This window comes from Candoia aspera, chromosome 1 (genome assembly GCF_035149785.1).
Source record: "Candoia aspera isolate rCanAsp1 chromosome 1, rCanAsp1.hap2, whole genome shotgun sequence".
NCBI lineage: Eukaryota > Metazoa > Chordata > Lepidosauria > Squamata > Boidae > Candoia > Candoia aspera.
The window spans coordinates 219,032,088-219,053,900 of NC_086153.1; positions in this window are offsets into that span (position 1 = coordinate 219,032,088).

Genomic DNA, 21,813 nt, shown 5'->3' on the forward strand with positions numbered 1-21,813 from the left:
AGGGATAGTCTACCTTAAATCTATTGGCAAAAATGTAAAGATTGGTTCAATGGGAGTTTAGACCTTGCTCCGCAATAGCAGGATCCCAAACTGGTTGATGATTTGCTTTCAGTGCAAAACAATGTTAAATGTGGGGTAGGAGGAAGAATGTCAGAAGGCCTGGAGGATGTGAGTTTCATCTGGATCCCAGCATTCATCGCATGCCAGAAAAACCTTTAAAATTCCATTTCTGGAATTGGAGCCTTTTTATTAGCTCCCATTTGTTTTTTGTTTTTGTTTTTTTTAAGAAGTAATTTTAAGAACCCCAAAAATGAGGTTGTGAGTTTTGTGAGTTTTGATTTTTCTTTAGAGGCAATCTTAGATTTATTATAGCAGTCTTCTATAGTATAGCAACCTTGTGGGGTAGTGTTGTCAGTAATTAGCATAAAGTAACCACATATGTCTAAATGGGGTTACTTATAATTTTCTATCTGTGTGGTTGCTTCCTTCCCTCCATTATCCATCTACCCACAGAAATGCTACCAGTTTTAATGTGCAAAAGCCCTCCCTCACAGAGAGCTGGAGTCAAGGAAGCGGCATCACATTTAAGCTTTTCTTGCTGCACTGCATATCCTCCGTGGAACTGTACTGGTTGTGGGGGATGTTTCACATACACCTCTGACAGGGACTATTCTTAGCATTGCAATTCCACCCCAGCTCTGCTTTCAAATCTCTGAGAAGAAGACTGGAGGTACAGGATGATGAAGAACAATGTATACACCTCGGTGTTGAATGAAGAGCAGAAGAAATAGCCCAGTAGCCGTCTTGCTTATGTATACCTGACCAGGTTCTGAGAGTGCTTTTTGGGTTTTCCTTCGTTTCTCTGATAACTCCCACTGCTGAATCTACTTTTCTCTGGGATAATCTCCTTTTTTTGGGGGGGGGAAATGGGTGGGTGGGTGGCTGGATAGTATCAGAAACTGCAGCAAATTTTCTACCAAAGAAAATTGTAGAAACTGCACTTATTAATTCTTGTGATGGTTTATCTACAAGAAGTAAGCCCTTCTTTGGTGTAAAAGTGCATGGAGTTGTAGTCTCTCTTTTCTGTATGTGTGCATCTCTGTACTGCGTTTTATGTGCCTGCCTGCTTCTAGCAAATGATGGTATTTACATAGACGTGTTAGAGTTTCAAGTAGGGATAAGAAGTTGCATTGTTCTCAGATGAAGGCTGGGCAACCATCCTCTCCGGATCCTTTCTAGCCTTGGGAATCATGATGATCGGGTTGGGGTTTTAGCAGGAGAGAGGTAGGTGGAACCAGTGAACTTGCTGGGAGTGATTTTAATGATCCTGCCAGAATGGTCAGATGCTTTCATTTGTGAAGATGACTACAGCAGTTGTCTTTTAACAATGGCTAGCAACTATTCAGGAAAGGGATCTTAGCCTCTCCTCCAAGGAAGCCATCATCTGTCTATGCCTCTGTCATTGCAACCCCTAGTTTCTGAATGTGAGATTCCAATGGATCTGGGAAAGTGAAGGTGCTAGCTGATCCTTAGAAATCTTCCGGGGGAAGGAGTGTGCTTTGGAGTTTTAAAGCAAAAGTTGCTTGTAGACATTTTCCACAATAAACAAGGATTGGGATATTTGAAATCCTCACAGCATTAAGGATTGGCTGTTGAATCCAATGTGAAAGGAAGAAAGTGTTGTAGCCATCCCAGCATTAAAACCCTTTATAAGGACACAGTTCAAACAAGAACACAGTTTATATGTCAGTTTTTAAAAAGTACCTTTTTTAAAACAGGGCTTTTAGGGCAAAAATATTGGCAACCTATTCTTCCCTCTTATAGACAACTTTGGGAGGGTGAGATTGATCTGATTTACAGCATCAGGCTGGGCAATAAAATCTGAGAAGATACTCTTCACTTCCTTTTTACTTAAATGCTTTCAGCCAGTTGTATGTTCTTATATTTTCACTTCTATTTTTGCAGCTATTTTAAAATACAGCATTATGTCCTGCAAGAGTTACAGGAATATGCCCAGATTTATTTATTTTTAATTTGTCTTTATTAAATTGCCATGAATGCTGATTAACCAATTTTCCTTGCATGGCATTTTTGTTCCATTTCTTGCATGCAAATGAGAACAGCCAGAGTGCTTTTATAAATTGTGGGAAAAGCTGGCAGGGACCATAGCATGAAATGAATGGCCCTTTATCGCCTTAGAAAAATGTTTCATTTGTAAGAGCTAATGGCAAATTTTGACTATTTCAGCATTATGATGTTGTCCTTTTTTTTCCTTTCCCCCTTTTTTTGCTACTTCCCTGTCCTCATTTAATTTCTTTTGCTGCAACCCATTAACCAGGTTAGCCTACAAACAGCCAAAGCTATTTTCCATTACAAATGTGGTTTTGCTTTTGCCCTTGGTCCAAACTGCCTTGCCTACAATAATGTAAAATGTTCTTCTGTAGATAAGTTTGGGGAAGGAGGATATTAGAGATGCCTGATTATAGCGTGACTCCCTCCATGCAATATTGACTATGACAGTGCATTGATTTACAGCCAGTTACTTCTAAATCTCTTTTAACGTCAGGGTTGAACTGGTTTGTGGACTTGACATAAATTTGTGCTTTTGTTTAAAGGTAGTCCTCAATTTATGACCATTCATTTAGTGACTGTTCGAAGTTATCACAGTGCTGAAAAAGTGACTTACGACTGGTCCTCGCATTTATGGCTGTTGCAGCATCCTTGCAGTCACATGATCAAAATTCAGGTGCTTGGCAACCGGCATGTATTTATGACGGTTGCAGTGTCCTGAGGTCAGGTGTCAACCTTCTGAGCTGGCTTCCGACAAGCAAAATCAATGGGGGGGTGGATTCACTTAACAACCATGTGACTCACTTAACCAATATGATTTGCTTAATGACCGCAGGAAAAGGTCATAAAATCGGGTGACTCACTTAACAACTGTCTTGCTTAGTGACAGAGGTTCCGGTCCCAATTGTGGTCATAAGTCAAGGACTACTTGTATTAGGATTTTTGAGTTTTAATAACTTTGCAGTTCCTTTTCAATGAAATTCTCCTGTATAAAAACTGCATCTTACCTAAACAGTCATCACAGCTGATTGGGTTTACAAATAACTCATCAACATACTCACTGTATGGGGAGATTGGAATTATTGGCCTTTTAATGATACAATGGTGTCTGCTTCCAGCTGTGCAGCAGCAGTACTTGGTCTTGGGCAGCTGTTACATAGCTCATCAAATAGCTGTTGAGCATCATCCCCTATTCGTCATAAAGCTGAAGATGCCACAAGGGTTAGGAGGCTATTTGCTGCAGCTGCTGCCTTGTCTAACTGTAGTTTCTTTCTTACATAGCAATTAAGGAGTTATTGTTGATTCATGGCTTTTGCTATTCCTTTCTGTACGAGGTTGCTATGATGATACAGTCTCTGCCAGGCCCACATTATATGCAATCATCAGACCAAATGCAGCCCACCAACAGGGCTTTGCAGCCTCTTAGGACCACAACAAATCACACATACTGGCTGTTTGCCAGATGTTTTGCAGTCCTCTAATTTTTAAATGTATAGACCCCCACAAAGTGAGCTCAACTCCTGGTAAACCCATGAACAAGTTTGTGTAGCTTACTTTGGCAGCAATATGAATTTGGATTGCTGTTTCTTATTTCTAGGATTTTTTTTTACTTTGCATTTTAGTCTATACTCTGGATCTCTCATCCAGAGATTAACTAGGTCAAACCCATTTAGCTTTTTGAAATCAGCCAAGGTTGGTTGCATGCTGCACATGCTGAAGCCTCCTGTTTCTATAGGAGTAAAAACAGGCACTACCCCTTGCCTTTTCTAAGTGTGCCTGGTAGGCTGAGTTGGGTTTTGTTGGCTTTAATAGCTTGCAGATGTTTCCTGTATCACACCATGGGATGTCCAGGTCAAAGGTTTAGGTGGCAAGAGCTCAGAAAGTATCTGCCTGGCATTCTAGAGAGTTGTGGCCAGCAAGAATAAACAGCTATCAGTGACTTGGTATAAACCAGTTACTGTATCTTGATTGTTCTTGAGTGGTGGTTCTCAGGTGATTTAGACTTCAAATATAAATCAGTAGCTTCCAAGGAACATATAAATCAACTCCACACATCTTAAAGTTGCCAAGTTTGAAAAACACTAATCTAAATGGATGTAATACTTCATTGATTACATTAAACTGTGGCTTAGTGGAGTGGAAGTATAAGTTCTGTTATGTAGTTAGGACCTAGTCCTACTTAGTGGGCCTTTGTGTGAAGGAACAGGCACATGAAGGCCATGATGGCATTATCAGATCTCTAGCTGTCAGATTCCTTGAACACTGGTGTGAGGTATGAAGTTTAAACTAAGAATACCTGAGTTTGATTACTTGTTCTGCCACAGAGTACATCAGATCACTACACCCACTCCTCATTTAGTGACTATCTCAGTTATTGACCATTTGCAAATATGACAGTAATAAAAATTTCATTTTCTGACCAGTGTGTGCATTTACAATCAAATTTTGTGTGCCCCATAATAACGCATGCTGGCATGAGAGTAATGCTGGTGAGCTGTATGAGAGAACTTTATCTGAATGAGATGGCAGCAACCGATGATCTTCACAGTGTCTCTCTCAGTCACATGTTCACTAAGGGAGCATTTCGTTTAATGACCTAGTCATTGGAACAGAACCCAGTCACTAAATGAGAAGTGGGTGTATCTCTTAGCCTCATTTACTTATAAGTTAGTTATGAAGAGACATGGAGGAAGCCATGTATCATGCTTTAAGCATGGCTTAAATATAATCACTGAGACAATGGGAATGTATTTTTTTCTTTCTAGTGTTTTTCTCACAGGTGCAGGATCTGCTTTATCAGATCAACCAAATGTTGATCCATTGGTTACGACAGGAATTGACCAACCAGCTTGTTGCCCAAGCCTGACGTCGTGGGCTGAGAAAGTATGACTGGCCTAAAGTCAACCGGCTGACTTTCATGCCTAAGGCAGGACTAGAACTCCCCGTCTTCTGGGTTCTAGCCTGGAGCCTTAGCCACTAGACCAAACTGACTCGTAGTGAGGCAGTGGGAATAAAATGAGATTATATTAATTAGAAAATGATTAAGGTACTGGAGTTGACAAATGCCACCTTTTTATGTTGCTTCTCATTTAATTAAGAAATTATCCTTTCACTTCTTTCCTTCATAAACAACTGCACCCACTTGTTGCATCCTGTTAGTAGCAAAGCAGAATATTTTTGTTGACAACGCAGGTTAAGTTGCAGTGAAAATGTCTTTGCCAGTTAGAATCTGTGCTTGCAGTTTGAGCTGTTTCTGTGACTCTGCTGTTATTTATAGGGCAACTGTCACAATCATCTTGACGGAGTGGAGGTGGGATTATGCGAATCCTGTGCTTCTGTGGCCTTCTGCCTGAGCAAGGAATACATTATGCAGCAAGATTTGCTTTCTTTTGTAGGAACATACACTTAAATCTGGATCAGATATTGCAGAGAGCAACATTTTGCCAATTAATGAAACATATAATGTTCATAGCTTAGAAACAGATGGGATACGTGTTGTTTAAATGTTCTCTCTCTTTCTCTCTCTCTCCCTCCCCCCACCCTCTCCAACTAGTATAAATAGACTCATAGTGACCAAATTCTCTGCAGTACATTTCAGGGGTACAAAGCCATACTGAACGATATATCATATCCTGCGCTACTTTGTATTTGATTCAAACAGGTTTGCTGTATGATCCTGCCAATTCATGGTTTGAATATTGTAACTGATATTTTTCTTGCTACCATGGATGAATGAAATTAAGTTTTGGTTGTAAATAGTGCGGTGCCATATTTTATGGCTTCAGATGAACCATAAGGAAACAGTTACAATTGCTTCAAAGAAGAGGAGTCTTGAAAGAAGGATTTCTGCAACCTGATGCCGTCCAGATGTGATGGAATACAATTCCTAGGATTCCTAGCTAGCACAAACCTTTGACAGGGAATTCTGAGAATTGTATCCAAGATATTTGGAGGGCTGGGGAAGATGCTATATGTTCACACCTGTATGTATGTATTTATCTACCTACCTACCTACCTACCTAATTTGTCACTGCCCGTCTCCTCTGACCGGAGGGACTGGGCGGTTCACAATACAGAACAATAAATATACAATAAAATTCTAATAAATATACAATAAAATTCTAATAAAATCCCACTAAAAACAATTTCTTAACTACCCCAGCTCATAAAATCCAGATGGCTGTGATCTCCTGTAGGAGGGGCACTTCAAGGCACTAGCTAACCCCAAGTATGACTATTCTCCTCCCTGCCCCAAGCCCGGTGGCAGAGCCAGGTCTTCAACTTCCTCCAGAAGGCTAGGAGCGATGGGGCTAATCTCACCTCCGGGGGCAAGATGTTCCAAAGGGCGGGCACTACTGCCAAGAAGGCCCGCCTTCTGGACCCCCCCAGATGGAATTCTCTTATTGACGGGGTCCGTAGCATGCCCTCTCTGCGTGATCGGGTGGGATGAGTTGATGATACGGGGAAGAGGCGGTCCCTCAGGTAACCCGGTCCCATGCCATGTAGGTCTTTAAAGTTGATAACCAACACCTTGAATTGGACCCAGAAGCAAACTGGTATCCAATGCAGCTCGTGTAGCAAAGGTGTTATGTGCGACATCCTAATTACCCTACTTGGTCAATGTTCTGCACAGTTTTAGAAAAATCTAGCTTCAGTTTTAGAAGTTGCTTGCCAGGACAACAGTGGGCCAAATTAAATCAGCATGGAACTAGAAACTTGTCTTAAATAATCTTCAATGCACTAACCATCCCCCCAAACTTTAAGGGTGTGTGTGTGTGTGTTTAAAATGATAGCAAATATTTACACCATCACATCTCTCATTGAGTTTTCAGATTTTTTTTCTCTAGCACACTCAGGATGGTATTTTATAGAGATAGAGTATGATCTTCTATAAGAGTTAAGGTAGAAACCTACTCTGACCTTAGAAAGATGGGGAACAAATTGAAAAGGTTTGTTATTCTACATCCTACCTTATTCTTTTAAAATACAAGGTTGTTTATAATAGATCAAATGACAATTTAGAGTCATCTCTTACTGGCATTATTTATTTGATTGATTGATTGATTGATTGATTGATTTCTTTAGCCGCCCATTTCAACAAGTGACTCTGGGCGGCTTGCAACAATAAAACTATAAAACAATTAAAAGAGTTAAAATAAATACAAAATAAATATACGTGGCTGCCAAGTGAGCAATGTATGGATGTTAATACAGCCAAGAGATGGGACCATCCACATGCTCGAGGCCCCAGGCCCGGGCACCAAGCCAAGTCTTCACGGCCTTACGAAAGGCCAACAGGGTCGGGGCCATCCTAATTTCTGGAGGGAGGATGTTCCAGAGGGCAGGTGCTACAGAAGAGAAGGCACGCCTTCTACTTCCTGCCAACCGACACTCCCTGGCTGACGGGACCCGCAGCATACCCAACCTACTAGATCAAATTGGACAGGCAGAAACAACTGGGAGAAGGCGGTCCCTTAGGTAACCCAGCCCCAAGCCATTATGGGGTTTTAAAGGTGACAACCAGCACCTTGAATTGCACCCAGAAGCACACCGGCAACCAATGCAGCTCACGTAGCAGTGGTGTTATATGTGTCGAGTAGCATTAGCCAATCTAATTTAGTGTTTTGAAGAAAAGGAACAATTCACACTATAGTAGAGAATCTCAGAGGATACAATGTAATTTAAGTTTTGTAATAATTCTGATTAGGTGGGTGTCATGCGCTGCCTACCTCTGAATAACACTCAGACACTGGTTCGCGGATCAGGCTCTGGTTTATTTGCAGGGCAGGTACAGCGTTGGTAGAAAAAAGCTGAGAGTGACAGGAGCGCGCCGGTGCGGGGTTTAAATACCCCGCGCCGGTCAGCGCCCCCTCGCTCACGGTCACGTCACCCCCCTTTGTCCAATACGTTGCCCTGCCGGTGGGTGAGGGTTTCCGGGATCGCCCATCATCAGGTTTCCATTCCTCTGCTGATTGCTTTCAGCTGGGCGATCCCCGTTGTATTGCCGCTGATGGCTTGGGTGGCTCCGTGATCCGTTTAGCTATTGTTTGTTGGCCGTTAGTCGTTGTGGGTTGATGGCTACTTATCTTGTACCCCTTCACCTATTTCCTTGTCATTGTCATGTGTGCCATTGCGCTGATGACTTTAGCTCAACGGCACTCATGACAGTGGGTATTCCTCCCCAACATAATATCACTTCTGGATAGGTTGGGACTGCATTTCCCAGAATTTATATGCAGTCAGTCCTTTAATTCAGAAAGTCATAGTATCAACACACTTGGGAGGCATCTGATTAGTGAAAGCTGTACAGTTGCTTATGGTACAATGTGTACCAAGCAGCCATGGTCTTTATTGTTGTATTATTTAATTTATTTGTATGTCACCCAATCCCCAAAATGCTCCAGGTAGCTAACAGTCTCATCATAAAACAATACATGAATAACAGAGAAGAGAAAAACCCACAAAATATATAAAAGAGTCCAATCAGAATAAAAAAGATAAAACCAGATTGGAGATGATGGGAACACTTCTGAAGAGGGTGGTTAAATGCAAAATCCAAGTAATAAATTTGTCTTTTAATAGGTTGGTTTTATTTTGTTTTCATTGTTATTTTAACCCTGTTTTTCTTTTGCGTTCATCTTTATACTTTCACAATTACTGAAAATTACTTCTGGGTGTTCTTAAATAAGAAGTACGACATAAATACTTTACATAAATAATCAATGTGCTTTGGAACAGGAGGAGAAAATGGATATGGAATAAGCTGATTTTGTGTCTGTTTGTTCTAATTTTGTCTTTTTTGTTTTTAGGATAAATCTGGCAGTTTCTGTTCCCTGTTTGCTACTTTTCTGTTTGAGGAGAAATCTCTGTTTGTATGTGTGATGGTGCGTACGCGGCAGAAATCCCAGAATCATCCTAAGTGAGGAACATACACATTTAATCAATGAAATGTAGTGCTAATGCCACACTGTCAGGATTTGCCATTGGTAAGTGACAGCTTTGAAAATTGCCTCAGCAAGATGTGTGGTGACCTTGAACATGCCCGAATTCCTTACCTCACAGTGCAACATAACATATCTAATTCTATTTTGAGCATTGTCTTCTTTATAATTTGAGCTAGTGAACTGGCAATAGCTTTTCCCTTCAGTGCATGTTCATACTACATGAAGTTTAAATCAGCCTTAGTTTAACAACTTGACTGGGTGGTGAAAAACATTATACTTCACTGAGTATAGAAGAGAGCAGAAGAGTTTGATTCTTCAACTGAGTCTGCCAGCTTGGTTGAAGAATTGCTTTGCCTGCCTGCTAAGATGCTAGTATCCTAAAACAACAGGCTGGCCAGACAGGATGGAGGTTCCTTTGTTTGTGATAAACATTGGTGTTTTCACTAGCCTCTTGATAGGCTGGGGAAAAAATGGTAGGGTAGTAACTTGTGAGCTTATTTACTAGTTTAGGGTGGTACAACATGTGAGCATCTTTCCTTCTGATTATATTTCTATTGTTACCATATTGTGAAAAAGGAAGAGGAAGCAAAGAAGATACTTTTATAGTAAGAATTAGCAATCTGTTTAATAATCAGTTTTGGACTTCGCAGAAAAAAAGCCTCTTTAAAACTGTCCAGGATATTCGAGGTTTTTGTTTTAAACAATTTATCCTGGAAATAATAGAGCTTACTGCAATGGATTTTAAAAGGCTTTATGACACTGCTGATCTAAACAAGTGTTTGGGGAGATATTATAATGCAGACCATTGAACTGATAAGACTTAGAAGCTTCTTATTTATTGAAGTGCATTGGCTGATTGAATTTTCTGCCCCTAGAGGAACCAACACAGTAAAAGCCTGCATGAAACGGTTCTGATTTCCAAGAACATCTTCTTAATAGAGATGCATGAGATTCTTAAATTCACAGGGAATTAGAGAGCTGAAAAATTTCTTAGCTATGTGTGAGTCCTCATGTGGCTTAAAGTAGATTCTAAGCTAGGAGTTAACTGTTCAGTTGCTTTGTCTCTTCTGACACTGTGGTTGGATAGACATCATTTTGCCAGGATTGTTAGTCAGTCACTGCTTGAGTTCTTATAAGCTTGTGTCTTGCATCATCACTGATAGTATCTTTTGTCAATCTCTCTTTTTTGGCCACCTTTGTTTTTTCCAAGCATCAGGGTCTTCTTCAGTGACTCTTGCCTTAATGCCATGTGTCCAAACTATGTAAGCTTTAGCTTCATTATTAGGGCTTCCTGTGAGTAGGCTGGTTTTAATTCATCTAGTATTGAATGATTTGTGGTCCAGGATATCCTTAACAATTTTGTCTAGCACCACAAAGAAAAGACATCAATTTTGAATGGTCTAGCTTTCATAGACATACGTTAAAAATGAAAAAAACATGACGTTGATAATATGTTCCTTTGGGGACTCTGCACTATAATAGTTTGTCTAGCCTTATTGTAGTCTTTCTTCCAAGCAGCAGATATCTCTTTACTTCATTGCTATAGTCTCTGTGAATTTTGAGTCTGAGAAGGTAAATTTTTATTTTACTTTTATCCTGCCTTTATTCTTTTTATAAATAACTGAAGGCGGCGAACATACCTAGTACTCCTTCCTTCTCCTATTTTCCCCACAATAGCAACCCTGTGAGGTGAGTTGGGCTGAGAGAGAGTGACTGGCACAAAGTCACCCAGCCAGCTTTCATACCTAAGGGGGGACTAGAACTCACAGACTCCTGGTTTCTAGCCCAGCACCTTAACCACTAGACCAAACTGGCTCTCAACTTCAACTTCTTCAACTTCTTCTTTGCCTGCTTGCGTTAAGTTGACATTGCCTGTTGACATAATGTTAGGGTGTTTGTTTTTTTTAATATTGAGCAGCAGAATGGTTTTGCTCTGTATATTTTCACCTTCAGCAAGAGATTCCTTAAATACTCTTTGCTTCCAGCCATCATCATATCTAAAGTGTTGATATTTCTCCCAGCAATTTTAATTCTAATTTCTATTCTTCTAGTCCAGCATTTCTTATGATACATTCTGCATTTAAGCTAATTAAGTAACAGCAACTTTAGTATGATCCTTCCCCAGTTTTGAACTATCTGATACCATCAAGTTTGTATTGACTTGTAGTGATCATATAGATAGACCTTCTCTGTTTGGACTGTTGCTTTGTAATGATCATCCAAATTCTTCAGTAGGCAGATGAGGTGGCCTGATGCATCCATGTTTAGTTAATCCCAAGCTAGGACAGCCATGTTAGTCTCTGGTGGCAAAAAATCAGAAGTCATCTAGTTGTACTTTTTGTGACTAACACGTGTTATCAAAAGGCATAAGCTCATGAAAGCTACCTATAAGCTTAGATAGCTATAGTTCAGAGATTTAGGCAAGCCTGCCTTTTCCTGGTTTCCTTCAGATGTAGTTCACTGATAGCTCCTCCCCCCAACTCTAGCTAGGTTGTAAAAGTCTGATGTAAGCTTCACCTTAATTTTGATAGTTAGAATGTCATTCCCATGAGCCAGGAGATGCAGACCATTAGGAGGCTATTCCCTCTGCATCCCAAGAAGGAATTCACGTTAAGGAAAAATTGACCTGGATTTGTCCATTACTCAGGGAAGGTGTTGTTCTTCCAGTGTTGCTTTCCTCTTCCACTGCATTGCAATTGATGTATTATGTTGAGTGTAAGAATATGGGATTACATAATAAAATTTTAAAGTCTGTAACTAAGTTATAGAGAGCCAGTTTGGTTTAGTAGTTAAGGCACCAGGCTAGAAACCAGGAGACTATAAGTTCTAGTCTTGCCTTAGGTACAAAGCCAACTAGGTGACCTTGGGCCAGTCACACACACTCAGCCCTAGGAAGGAGGCAATGGCAAACCACTTCTGAAATCTTGCCAAGAAAACTGCAGGGACTGGTCCAGGCAGTTGTTGGGAATCAACACGAATTCAAAGGCCTGTGCGCGCACACACACACATACGCCACACCTAAGTTATAAACAATAATGGTAGTGATAGCAATAAAATTAAGCGTGGATTGAGACATTTCAGGGTGCAGAGGGAAGGCTTATTTGCTTAATCATCCTTAAAGATTCCATCACTATAAATTCCATGACATGGTTCAGGACATTTTCACTCACTAGTCAACTGACAGTTCAATTACTGCAACATGCTCGACATGGGGCTGTCCTTGAAGACCACCTAGAAGCTTCAACTGGTGTAGAATGCAGTGGCATAGGCAGTAACAGGCATGCCTCAGTATGCCCATGTGACATTCCTGCTCAGCAAGCTGCACTGGTTGCCAGTTTGCTTGCAGATGTGATTCAAGGTGCTGGTTATGAGCTATACATGGTATAGGGTCTGTTTACCTGAGGGGCTGCCTATCTCTTGTGGTTATCAGCCCAGCTAGTTCAATCTGACTGGACTGGCACACTCTGGGTTCCTTCATTTGAGCAGTGCCATCTCTCTCATGAGGATCTCATGAGATCTGCGTAGCTCCCACCCTGATGTTGTTCTGGAGGGCCTTAAAGACCTAGCCTTTCCCCCAGGCTAAGGCTAGGGTGGTTGGAGCTCCTTGTAGAGCATACATATATTGCTGTTGGCTGGATTCTCCATCTTGTTCTTTGTTATCTGGATTGCATATGGCTGTTGGGTTTTTTTTTTATGCTGTGAGCCACCTAAAGTAGACTGGAGTTGGTTAGTCTCCAGGTTGAATATAATAAATAATCAGCAATATATAATGGAATGGCCTCTGGCAGTGTTTCCAACCATAGCAATTTCCAGATGTGTGGACTTCAACTCACAGAATTCTCTAGCCAGCATGGCCATTGCTGAGAATTCAGGGAGTTGAAGGTCACAGATACAGAATCTGCCAGAATTGGGGAACAGCGGCCTAGCGCTCATGTTTGTCACCTCACTGACAATTAGGAGATTTGGATATTACACCTAATTACTATTCTGCACTGATGGTCCTATACCAAGTATAATATTGATAACCTTAACATAATATCCCTGAAGCATTAAGTGCTATGTTCCTCCACCTAAGGAATTTAGCAAAGAGCTTAACAAATAGAAACATACAACAGTATAGAGAAATCCAGATACTTTAGAGAAGTACGGTCTCTCAACTGTTATGGCTGTAGACAGATTTGTGACCATCTGGCCAGAGCTGATCTTCAGGTAGATTGGTACTAGAGTCCTTCTGCTTGATGTGTATGCCTGTTATTTTGTGTATGTAGATGTAGGTATGCTGCCACTTTTCTGCTTTTACTTCTTCATTCTAATACCTGCCTATATAATAAAATAGAGGTATTTGGATATATAGGTTTTTCTGCACAAGTACATCATAAATAGAAGAACCACAAAATGCACCAGTTTGAAATACAATGTTATATATGTACTGCATAACTTAACCACATCACAATAAAGTATTACTGTTTTTTTAGGACTATCTCCAGCTTTCCATGAACTCATATCAACCATTCTTACAAGATTTTCTCCTTTTGGTAGAGTAGTTCAAGTTTCTTCAATCCTCATTTACTCTGGCTTGTTAAACTCTGCTTGTGGTGGACTGGTGAGGGGAGGATGATGGGCCTATAACATCAGTGCTGCAGACCTATATAGGCTGCTTCTGAAGACTGTTCGGAAATATTCACTGATTTAGAGTGGTGAAAGAGCTTCCTTGATTATCTGTTTGTTCTGAGTCCATTTCTAAACATTTTCTTTGATATTTAAAAGTATAACAAGTCTTTGCATGACTGTGAATGACCCCTTGATCCCATATTGGCCATCCTATTTGTTAATACATTGGTTGGAGGACAGTTTTGTGAGTTGTCTGGTTTTTTGGAGTGAGGGAGAGGATTGATTAACAATGATGCAAATGGTAGTGCATCATTTGTAGTGGTTGCTATTTATGGAATTCCTTTTCCAATTGCCTGGTGCTACTCTAAATGATTTTAGGTGCCAAATGAAAACAAAGACTGTTCACCCAGAGATCTAAATCATAAAATGCTTGTTAGATTTGTTTTCTCTCTGCATTTTTCTGTTTTATTGTTTTGACACATGGAACTTTAAATATTGTTCTTTAAATATGTTGAAAAACATGGTTAGAAGATGAGTAAGAGTACTAAGTCAGTACTCTGAACCAATGAGAGAACTGGATCAAAACTGGGGTGGATTCATGCTCATTGTGTGGTTTTGGCTCAGGCACTTAACCAACCTGAAAGTGTTGACACGGGATTAAAAATGGAATGGAAAGCCGTGCTATCTTGAGCTTTTAGAGCAAAAACAAGGTAATAAATGAAATAATAATTTAAATAATTGGTCTTTAACCCCCTGTCTTACTGAATTAGTATAGGAGCATCAGTTAATTATAGGGAACTAAAAGTTCAGATTATCTTCCTGATGCTTTCAGATATAGAGTCAGAAAGTAAAAAAATCGTGCAAGTTTGGTCTAGTGGTTAAGGCACCAGGCTAGAATCCAGGAGACTGTGAGTTCTAGTCCTGCCTTAGGCACAAAGGCAGCTGGGTGACCTTGGGCCAGTCACTCTCTCTCAGACCAACTCACCTCACAGGGTTGTTGGTTTGAGGAAAATAGGAGGAGGAAGGAGTATTAGGTATGTTCCCTGCCTTGAGTTATTTATAAGCTTGATATCAGATTGGGAGCTGAAATGGGGAAATACAGCAGATATTTTGGATGTTGGGTCTACTGTTGTTTGACTTTAGTGTAAAGGGAAAACAGCTTCTGTTGCATGCAAATCTTTTGTATTATGTTTTCAGTATAACACCCTCAATATTAGGAAGTTGATCTGGTTAAGACAGATTGAAGCCCTAGGGCACATGTAGCCCCTGAAAACCTTGACTGTAGCCAACATGGCCCTTCCAAATGGTGCAACTGAATTGTAATTTTGCTTTAATTTTTATTAAATTGTATATTTTAATGCTGTCAAAATTAATTTTTATCTTGGTCCTGTCTACCTAGTTTCAATAGTGTGATCCTAGGATACCACTTAAAGGCCTAGAAAAAAATAATTGTTTTGTCTGTATTGAAAAAGAATGCCTTCAAAACCTGGGGCTAATTGCTTAATTTATTAAATATTCCTATTCGGTTTCTTCGTATAACTTCATGGAAATGACAGTTTGTTTCATCAGTATCCTGTCCTTTGCCATTGATGTTCCACTGGGCTATAATATTAATTCAGCGCTGGTTCTTCATAGCTTTGTAGATATTCTTATGTAAAAATATTGCAGCTAAAATATAAATGCTGTTTGTGTTTGCCCAGCATTTGAATGTGTGTTCTGTTGTGCCTTGCTTTGTTTTCCTTTGTTTTTGCAAAGAATATGATAGTTCATTTTGGGACATGTTGCAATAACCTGAGAATCAATTAATTGTCAGGCTTGTCTGAAAACCATGCTAATGTCTTTATGGTAGCTTCCAAAATGATTCTTGAAGGAAACACAGATTTGTTGAATAGTTTTTCTTAAACTTTCCAATAAAGGAATATTAAATTTTCATTTTTAGGACCAAGCAATGACAACTCTCTTGTTTCAGCTAAACTTCTACTGAAGTCCAAACTATGACATTCTTTGTTACTTTATACTGTATTGCAAACTATGTGGTTTTAGCAAGACGAAGATATATATAGAGCATGAGAGAGAAAAAGGAGACTTGCTCCTTCATTGATCAAAACCAGATTCCCAAGAGTGTATATAAATAATATTTGTAAAACTTTGCCATAAACAGGTACGATTATGAATAAGAGAAAAAAATTAACACACTATTATATTATTTCATCCCTTTTAGCGTTAATTGTAATTGTCACTGCTGTTGCTTTAATCTTCATTGCTGTTATTGTATACAGTGTTGTGTGCTGGTTATATATGGATCTATGTTGTTGTTATTTGTTAGTTGCTTCCGACTCTTCGTGACTTCATGGACCAGCCCACGCCAGAGCTTCCTGTCGGTCGTCAACACCCCCAGCTCCCCCAGGGACGAGTCTGTCACCTCTAGAATATCATCCATCCACCTTGCCCTTGGTCGGCCCCTCTTCCTTTTGCCCTCCACTCTCCCTAGCATCAGCATCTTCTCCAGGGTGTCCTGTCTTCTCATTATGTGGCCAAAGTATTTCAGTTTTGCCTTTAATACCATTCCCTCAAGTGAGCAGTCTGGCTTTATTTCCTGGAGGATGGACTGGTTGGATCTTCTTGCAGTCCAAGGCACTCTCAGAATTTTCCTCCAACACCACAGTTCAAAAGCATCAATCTTCCTTCGCTCAGCCTTCCTTATGGTCCAGCTCTCGCAGCCATATGTTACTACGGGGAACACCATTGCTTTAACTATGCGGACCTTTGTTGTCAGTGTGATGTCTCTGCTCTTAACTATTTTATCGAGATTTGTCATTGCTCTTTTCCCAAGGATTAAACGTCTGCTGATTTCCTGACTGCAGTCAGCATCTGCAGTAATCTTCGCACCTAGAAATACAAAGTCTTTCACTGCTTCTACATTTTCTCCCTCTATTTGCCAGTTATCAATCAAGCTGGTTGCCATAATCTTGGTTTTTTTGAGGTTTAGCTGCAAGCCAGCTTTTGCACTTTCTTCTTTCACCTTCATCATAAGGCTCCTCAGTTCCTCTTCGCTTTCAGCCATCAAAGTGGTATCATCTGCCTATCTGAGATTGTTAATGTTTCTTCCAGAGATTTTAACTCCAGCCTTGGATTCCTCAAGGCCAGCTTGTCGCATGATGTGTTCTGCATACAAGTTGAATAGGTAGGGTGAGAGTATACAGCCCTGCCGTACTCCTTTCCCAATCTTAAACCAGTCCGTTGTTCCATGGTCTGTTCTTACTGTTGCTACTTGGTCGTTATATAGATTCCTCAGGAGGCATACAAGATGACTTGGTATCCCCATACCGCTAAGAACTTGCCACATGGATCTATATCTGCCAACAAAAAGTAGATAGTTATACTATATGTGTTTCAGCTGCATTGGTGTAACAATGGGTGAATAAAGTAACATTTCTGATACCATAATTAATTAAATCATCACTGATAGACAAGGGCTTTGCTCCTGGTATGTCCTTGTGACTTCCATCCAGATGCACTGAAGGCGCTATTGAAGGCAACATTCTGTAAAAACCTGTCTCAGGTCAGGAGTTGTTGAGGCCTTGAAGATAAGCAGACATTTCACTATACCATTTAACAACGTGAAACTATTTAGACAGCCTTTTATTATAACTTATGCAGCAATCCTGGAGAATCCATTGAGACAATTAGTTTAGGCTTTCCCTGCCTTTCAGAAGCTGGTCAAAATGGAGCTCTTACAGAGGGCTTTGTAGTTTATATAAGGAAAAGCACCATTGGTCGATTGAAAATGTATATTGCTGTGTTTTTTTATGGTGTAGGATGTTTTGCTAATATTTATTACTTTTAACATGGATGCTTTAATATCTTACTTTGGATGTTTTATGTTTGGTGCTATTATATTTGTATAATTTCCAAGAAAAGTAAATTCCTTAATATTAAAATAAATTAACTTGCTCTATTAAGTAACCAAAGAAACCACTTGTATTTTTTTTGGCTGTTTAGCAAAAACAACAATCATTGTCTCAGAATAATTAACTTTTAGCAAGTCTACTCTGCAGCAGTCACTCAATAACCACTGTTTCAGCAACTTGTACATGCCAATTTGTATTGTAAAATGTAGCACTTAAATCTGCATGTGAAAGTCAAAACTATTAGATTCTTAGGATGAAACTATTGCTTTAAATATGTGTTAAAATATAGTCTTTGGAGAGTGTTGTATTTATTCCATCAATTAACAATCCATTTTAAACATTAAAACGGAGAAGTGATTTAGGAGTGAATGGCCAGTGCCCCAGACCTTTATGGGAACCTAGATCTTACTGCAACATTGCAATTCCAACAAATTGTCTTAAAAGAAACAGCAGCTCTTTCACTGGCCTTAAACACTGCTATTGCTTTGCTTGGTTAAAACCTACAGTATTTCAGACATTGTTAAGAAACAACCATTGGGAAGGCAGTGGTTACTGAAGGCTCCTTGAGAGTGGAACTCCAAAGGCAACTCTGAGAAGATTAAATAAACAGTAAAACAGTTTAGTTTCAGATCTAGAACGGGGGTTGTGGGAAAGTATGCATTCTCTGCCTGTAGATCTGGGGTAGCTTTCTTGAGAAGGCGTAACTGCTGAGTTATGATGGTCAGAAGATGCTGTGGCAAGGAGACAGATATGAAAGTTAATGATGTAGACTTCTTCAGCATCGTACTATAAACAGTATGTGATCTCCATTTGTGCTTTGAATGCAGGGAGAACTCTTAAAATCTCCTGCCACCTGGACCTTTGTACAAGGTGGTTCAAGAGATGGAGTTAGCTCCTCCAGTAATCTCAGTCCATGGAGAGAGGAAAAAAAGAAAAGATGGGTGTGCCAGAGAGAAAGCTTCCCTTCTAGTCCAGGTTGACCACATTTGACCACAGAAGAAAAGGTAGCCATTTCTACATATTTGGAAAGCTTCCTAGATAATAAAAAGTACATATGTTTTTAGATTTGAAAAGCTTAAAAAACATATTTAGAGCTTCTCTGAATTATGGAATGCTGAAATATAGAGATAAGGATATTGCTGAATCAGTCCTATTGGAGAAGCATCATGTAGCTTCATGTAGTGTAAAATACATCATCTTTTGTCTTTGCCTTTTGTTTGGAATGAGAGAAGGTATATTTGGCTACCTAAGCCAAGCTCTGAGAAACACTTGGATTTTCTTCACAATGTTAATGCCTGAGAACTCCCCATGACTTAGAGATAAAGGCTGAGGAACCAGCTTGATGTAGCATTACTCAAGAACCAGAGATCCTGAGCCTGAAACACTGGAGACTCTTGGCCAGGAATTGCAAGACCAGGTGGAGAAATGAGACAGCACCTCCATCTTCATGAGTTGGTCACCAGTGTAGGTAGTGCAGCACACATGAACTCCAGGACAGGTGAAATGCTGTGTTCCTTAAAAGTTGGAAGAATAATTATTGGCATGTGTAATGCTTCAATCTAGTTTTACCTGTTTGTACAAATTGTACATTTGGAGCTCTCCATGGTGTTGCAGCTGTTGGCTTTTCTAGATTGCTGCCTTGTAAACTCCTTGGGGCCAGAATAGGGTGTGTTGTGAAGGATAGTTGTCACACCAGCCTAGGTCCAAAGGAATTAGAAATCAGGTAGGTTGGGATACGTTAAGCCATTTAAATCTGCAGCTGTAGAGTGTGAACTGTGATAAGTTGAAAATGTCAGCCTGGGTGAGGGAAAGGAAGGTTTATTTTTTATAATTAACCTGAAGGAGAAAGTGGATGCTGTGAATTAAGAAGCCACAGCTCTCCCAACATTTTGCTACTTTCCCTCCCCCAATATAAAATATTAAACATTAAGTCCTAACTACTATGGGAGTGAGTTTCAGAAGGCTGGGGAGGAAATATGTGATATGAACTACATTTTGCCAAAACTGCATTTTAAAGTGATCCTCAACCATCATCTGGAGTACTTCTATTGGACAGGGAATGCACAGCATGATTTCATTTAGGGATCCTGCTTGTGGTGAATTTTCATAGTCATATGACTGAAGTGAAAGTTTGTGCCTGTAACATTATATAAAAGCATGCAAAATGGGAAATGAAAATCAGGAATGTATCTTGTTATATTGATTTGACCGTTCTAGCGAATTAGAATTTGAATGTAGATACATGCAGGTTTTAGAAAATATATACTAATGTATAGGGCATTTTTAATCAAAGGTGACAGAACAAGTATTTTAATTAAGATATTTTTAAGCAATCAAAATATGGAACTAATATTGTAGGGAATTGGGAAATTTTAATTGATAAGGTAATTTTTTTAATGTCACATATATTAAGATTTTTTTTTAATATGTATTTTTTGAATGGAGAATTAAGCTGCCTTGTGAGGATTTACATTAAAAGTGACAAATGAATAAGCAAAAAAATGTTCAGCTAAACAAAGTACTTCCTGCTTGGAAAATATTCATGTATTATATTTATGGTATTGTGTTATATTCAAAAGTTATCATGGCTTCCTTCTAATTGATCCAGAATAAAAGCATTTGTTCATTGGGTTGTTTTGTTTATTTATTTATTTATTTTGCTTGAGGTTTGAAAGTTTTGATTGTGAAGTGGACAAAATACCCAAGGGAAAGACTAATTTTTAAAGGCTTTCCAGTTTTTTAAACATGTTTGCAACATGTACAAACACATATATATTCCATAAGCAACTTCAACCACAATCCAGACACACAAGATTGTGGTTGAAGTTGTTTATGGAACAAATTCTTTGAGCATTCAAGAGGGCTAACTTTTGAGCTAACGTGTTTCTTCATGGCTCAAGTTATAGAAATTAGTTCAAGATCCTCCCCCTCAAAAAGATGTGTGCTCATAGTGATGGATTAATTCCTTTCACTTTGATTCAGAAATAGTTCACCAATTATCAGAACAGGAATCAATGTTTATGGCTTGTGGTAAAAACTGCATAAAAATCACTCCTGTGGTGCATACAAAATTTTGTTTTGGATTCTGTAGAAGGTGTGGAAGAACGTTGAGAGAAATTGTTTTCAGTTCAGTTTCCATTCAACTGTGCAAATTCTGTTGTAAACTAGGAAATTAGGATTGCAAAATGCCAGTCTTGGTTCTGAAAATACTGTACATTGCAATGAGTTATTCAGGATTGGTTTTGAAATACTCAATTGGTTTTGAAATGCAAAAGATCAAATACAGTTTTCAAGTCAGTTTGATCTCCTTTTTCATCTTTACAAGTCTTTGATCCATTCTTTTTTCAAAAGCTGTCAATTTACTATCAAGATTCAGCTAACTTATTGCCCAATTCCTCAAACATTTTCTGAAATAAATCTGATGTAACTCCTCTCTCTGCAAGTTGCTCTACCCATCCTCTCTTCCCCTCTGCTATTTTTGCTGCTTTTTCTGGTGGTTGCCATTGAAATAATGTAATCCAAAAGTGAAAGTCTCAACGGCAAGAGTAAAAGGCAAGCTCCCCCCCCCTCGTTTTATGTTTCATCTCAAATGACACTCAGTAATTACAGTCAGCACTGGCTCATATTACCTTTATCTTTTGTTTTGTAAAATCCAGCGATTGTCTGCACTCTTTAATAGTAAACAAAAAACATTTCCAGAAAGGTCTGGTTCATTTGTCTATTTTGTTTCCAATTTGTTCAGAAGCACTTTCACTGAAAAGTAATCTTTCAAAATAACTCTCCCCTTTATCCATTTTAAACTTTCTTACATCTACCCTTGTTAAGCTTTTTGCCAAAAGTTTTTAAATCTTTAAACTTTTGAAAAATCTTTTCCCCCCTTTTTAATCCAGAAAGAATGTTGACTCACCAAGTGGAATTCTCTTATTGTGCTGCTCAGAAAATCTCTCTTTAGCTGTAAATTAATTACATTTGAAAGTATTTAAGAAAGTGAGGCTTGTGCAAACCTTACGTCCATATAGGCTACATTATGGCTGTGAGCTTGATTGAAATCCTTCAACTCCCAGCTGCTCAACTCACAAGCTGACTGCAAAGACCTCAGTTCCTGAGGAGCAGCTGTCCAGAGTGCAAGTGGGCGATCTCATGATTCCCCCTTTATCCAGAAAGAATGCACCAGCCAGAATTCACTGTCTGGCTGCGGATCTCCATCGCAATGCCGTCCCCACTCCTTCAGGGACATCTAATCCACCATAAATCCTTACCCAGAAGCAAATCAGTGA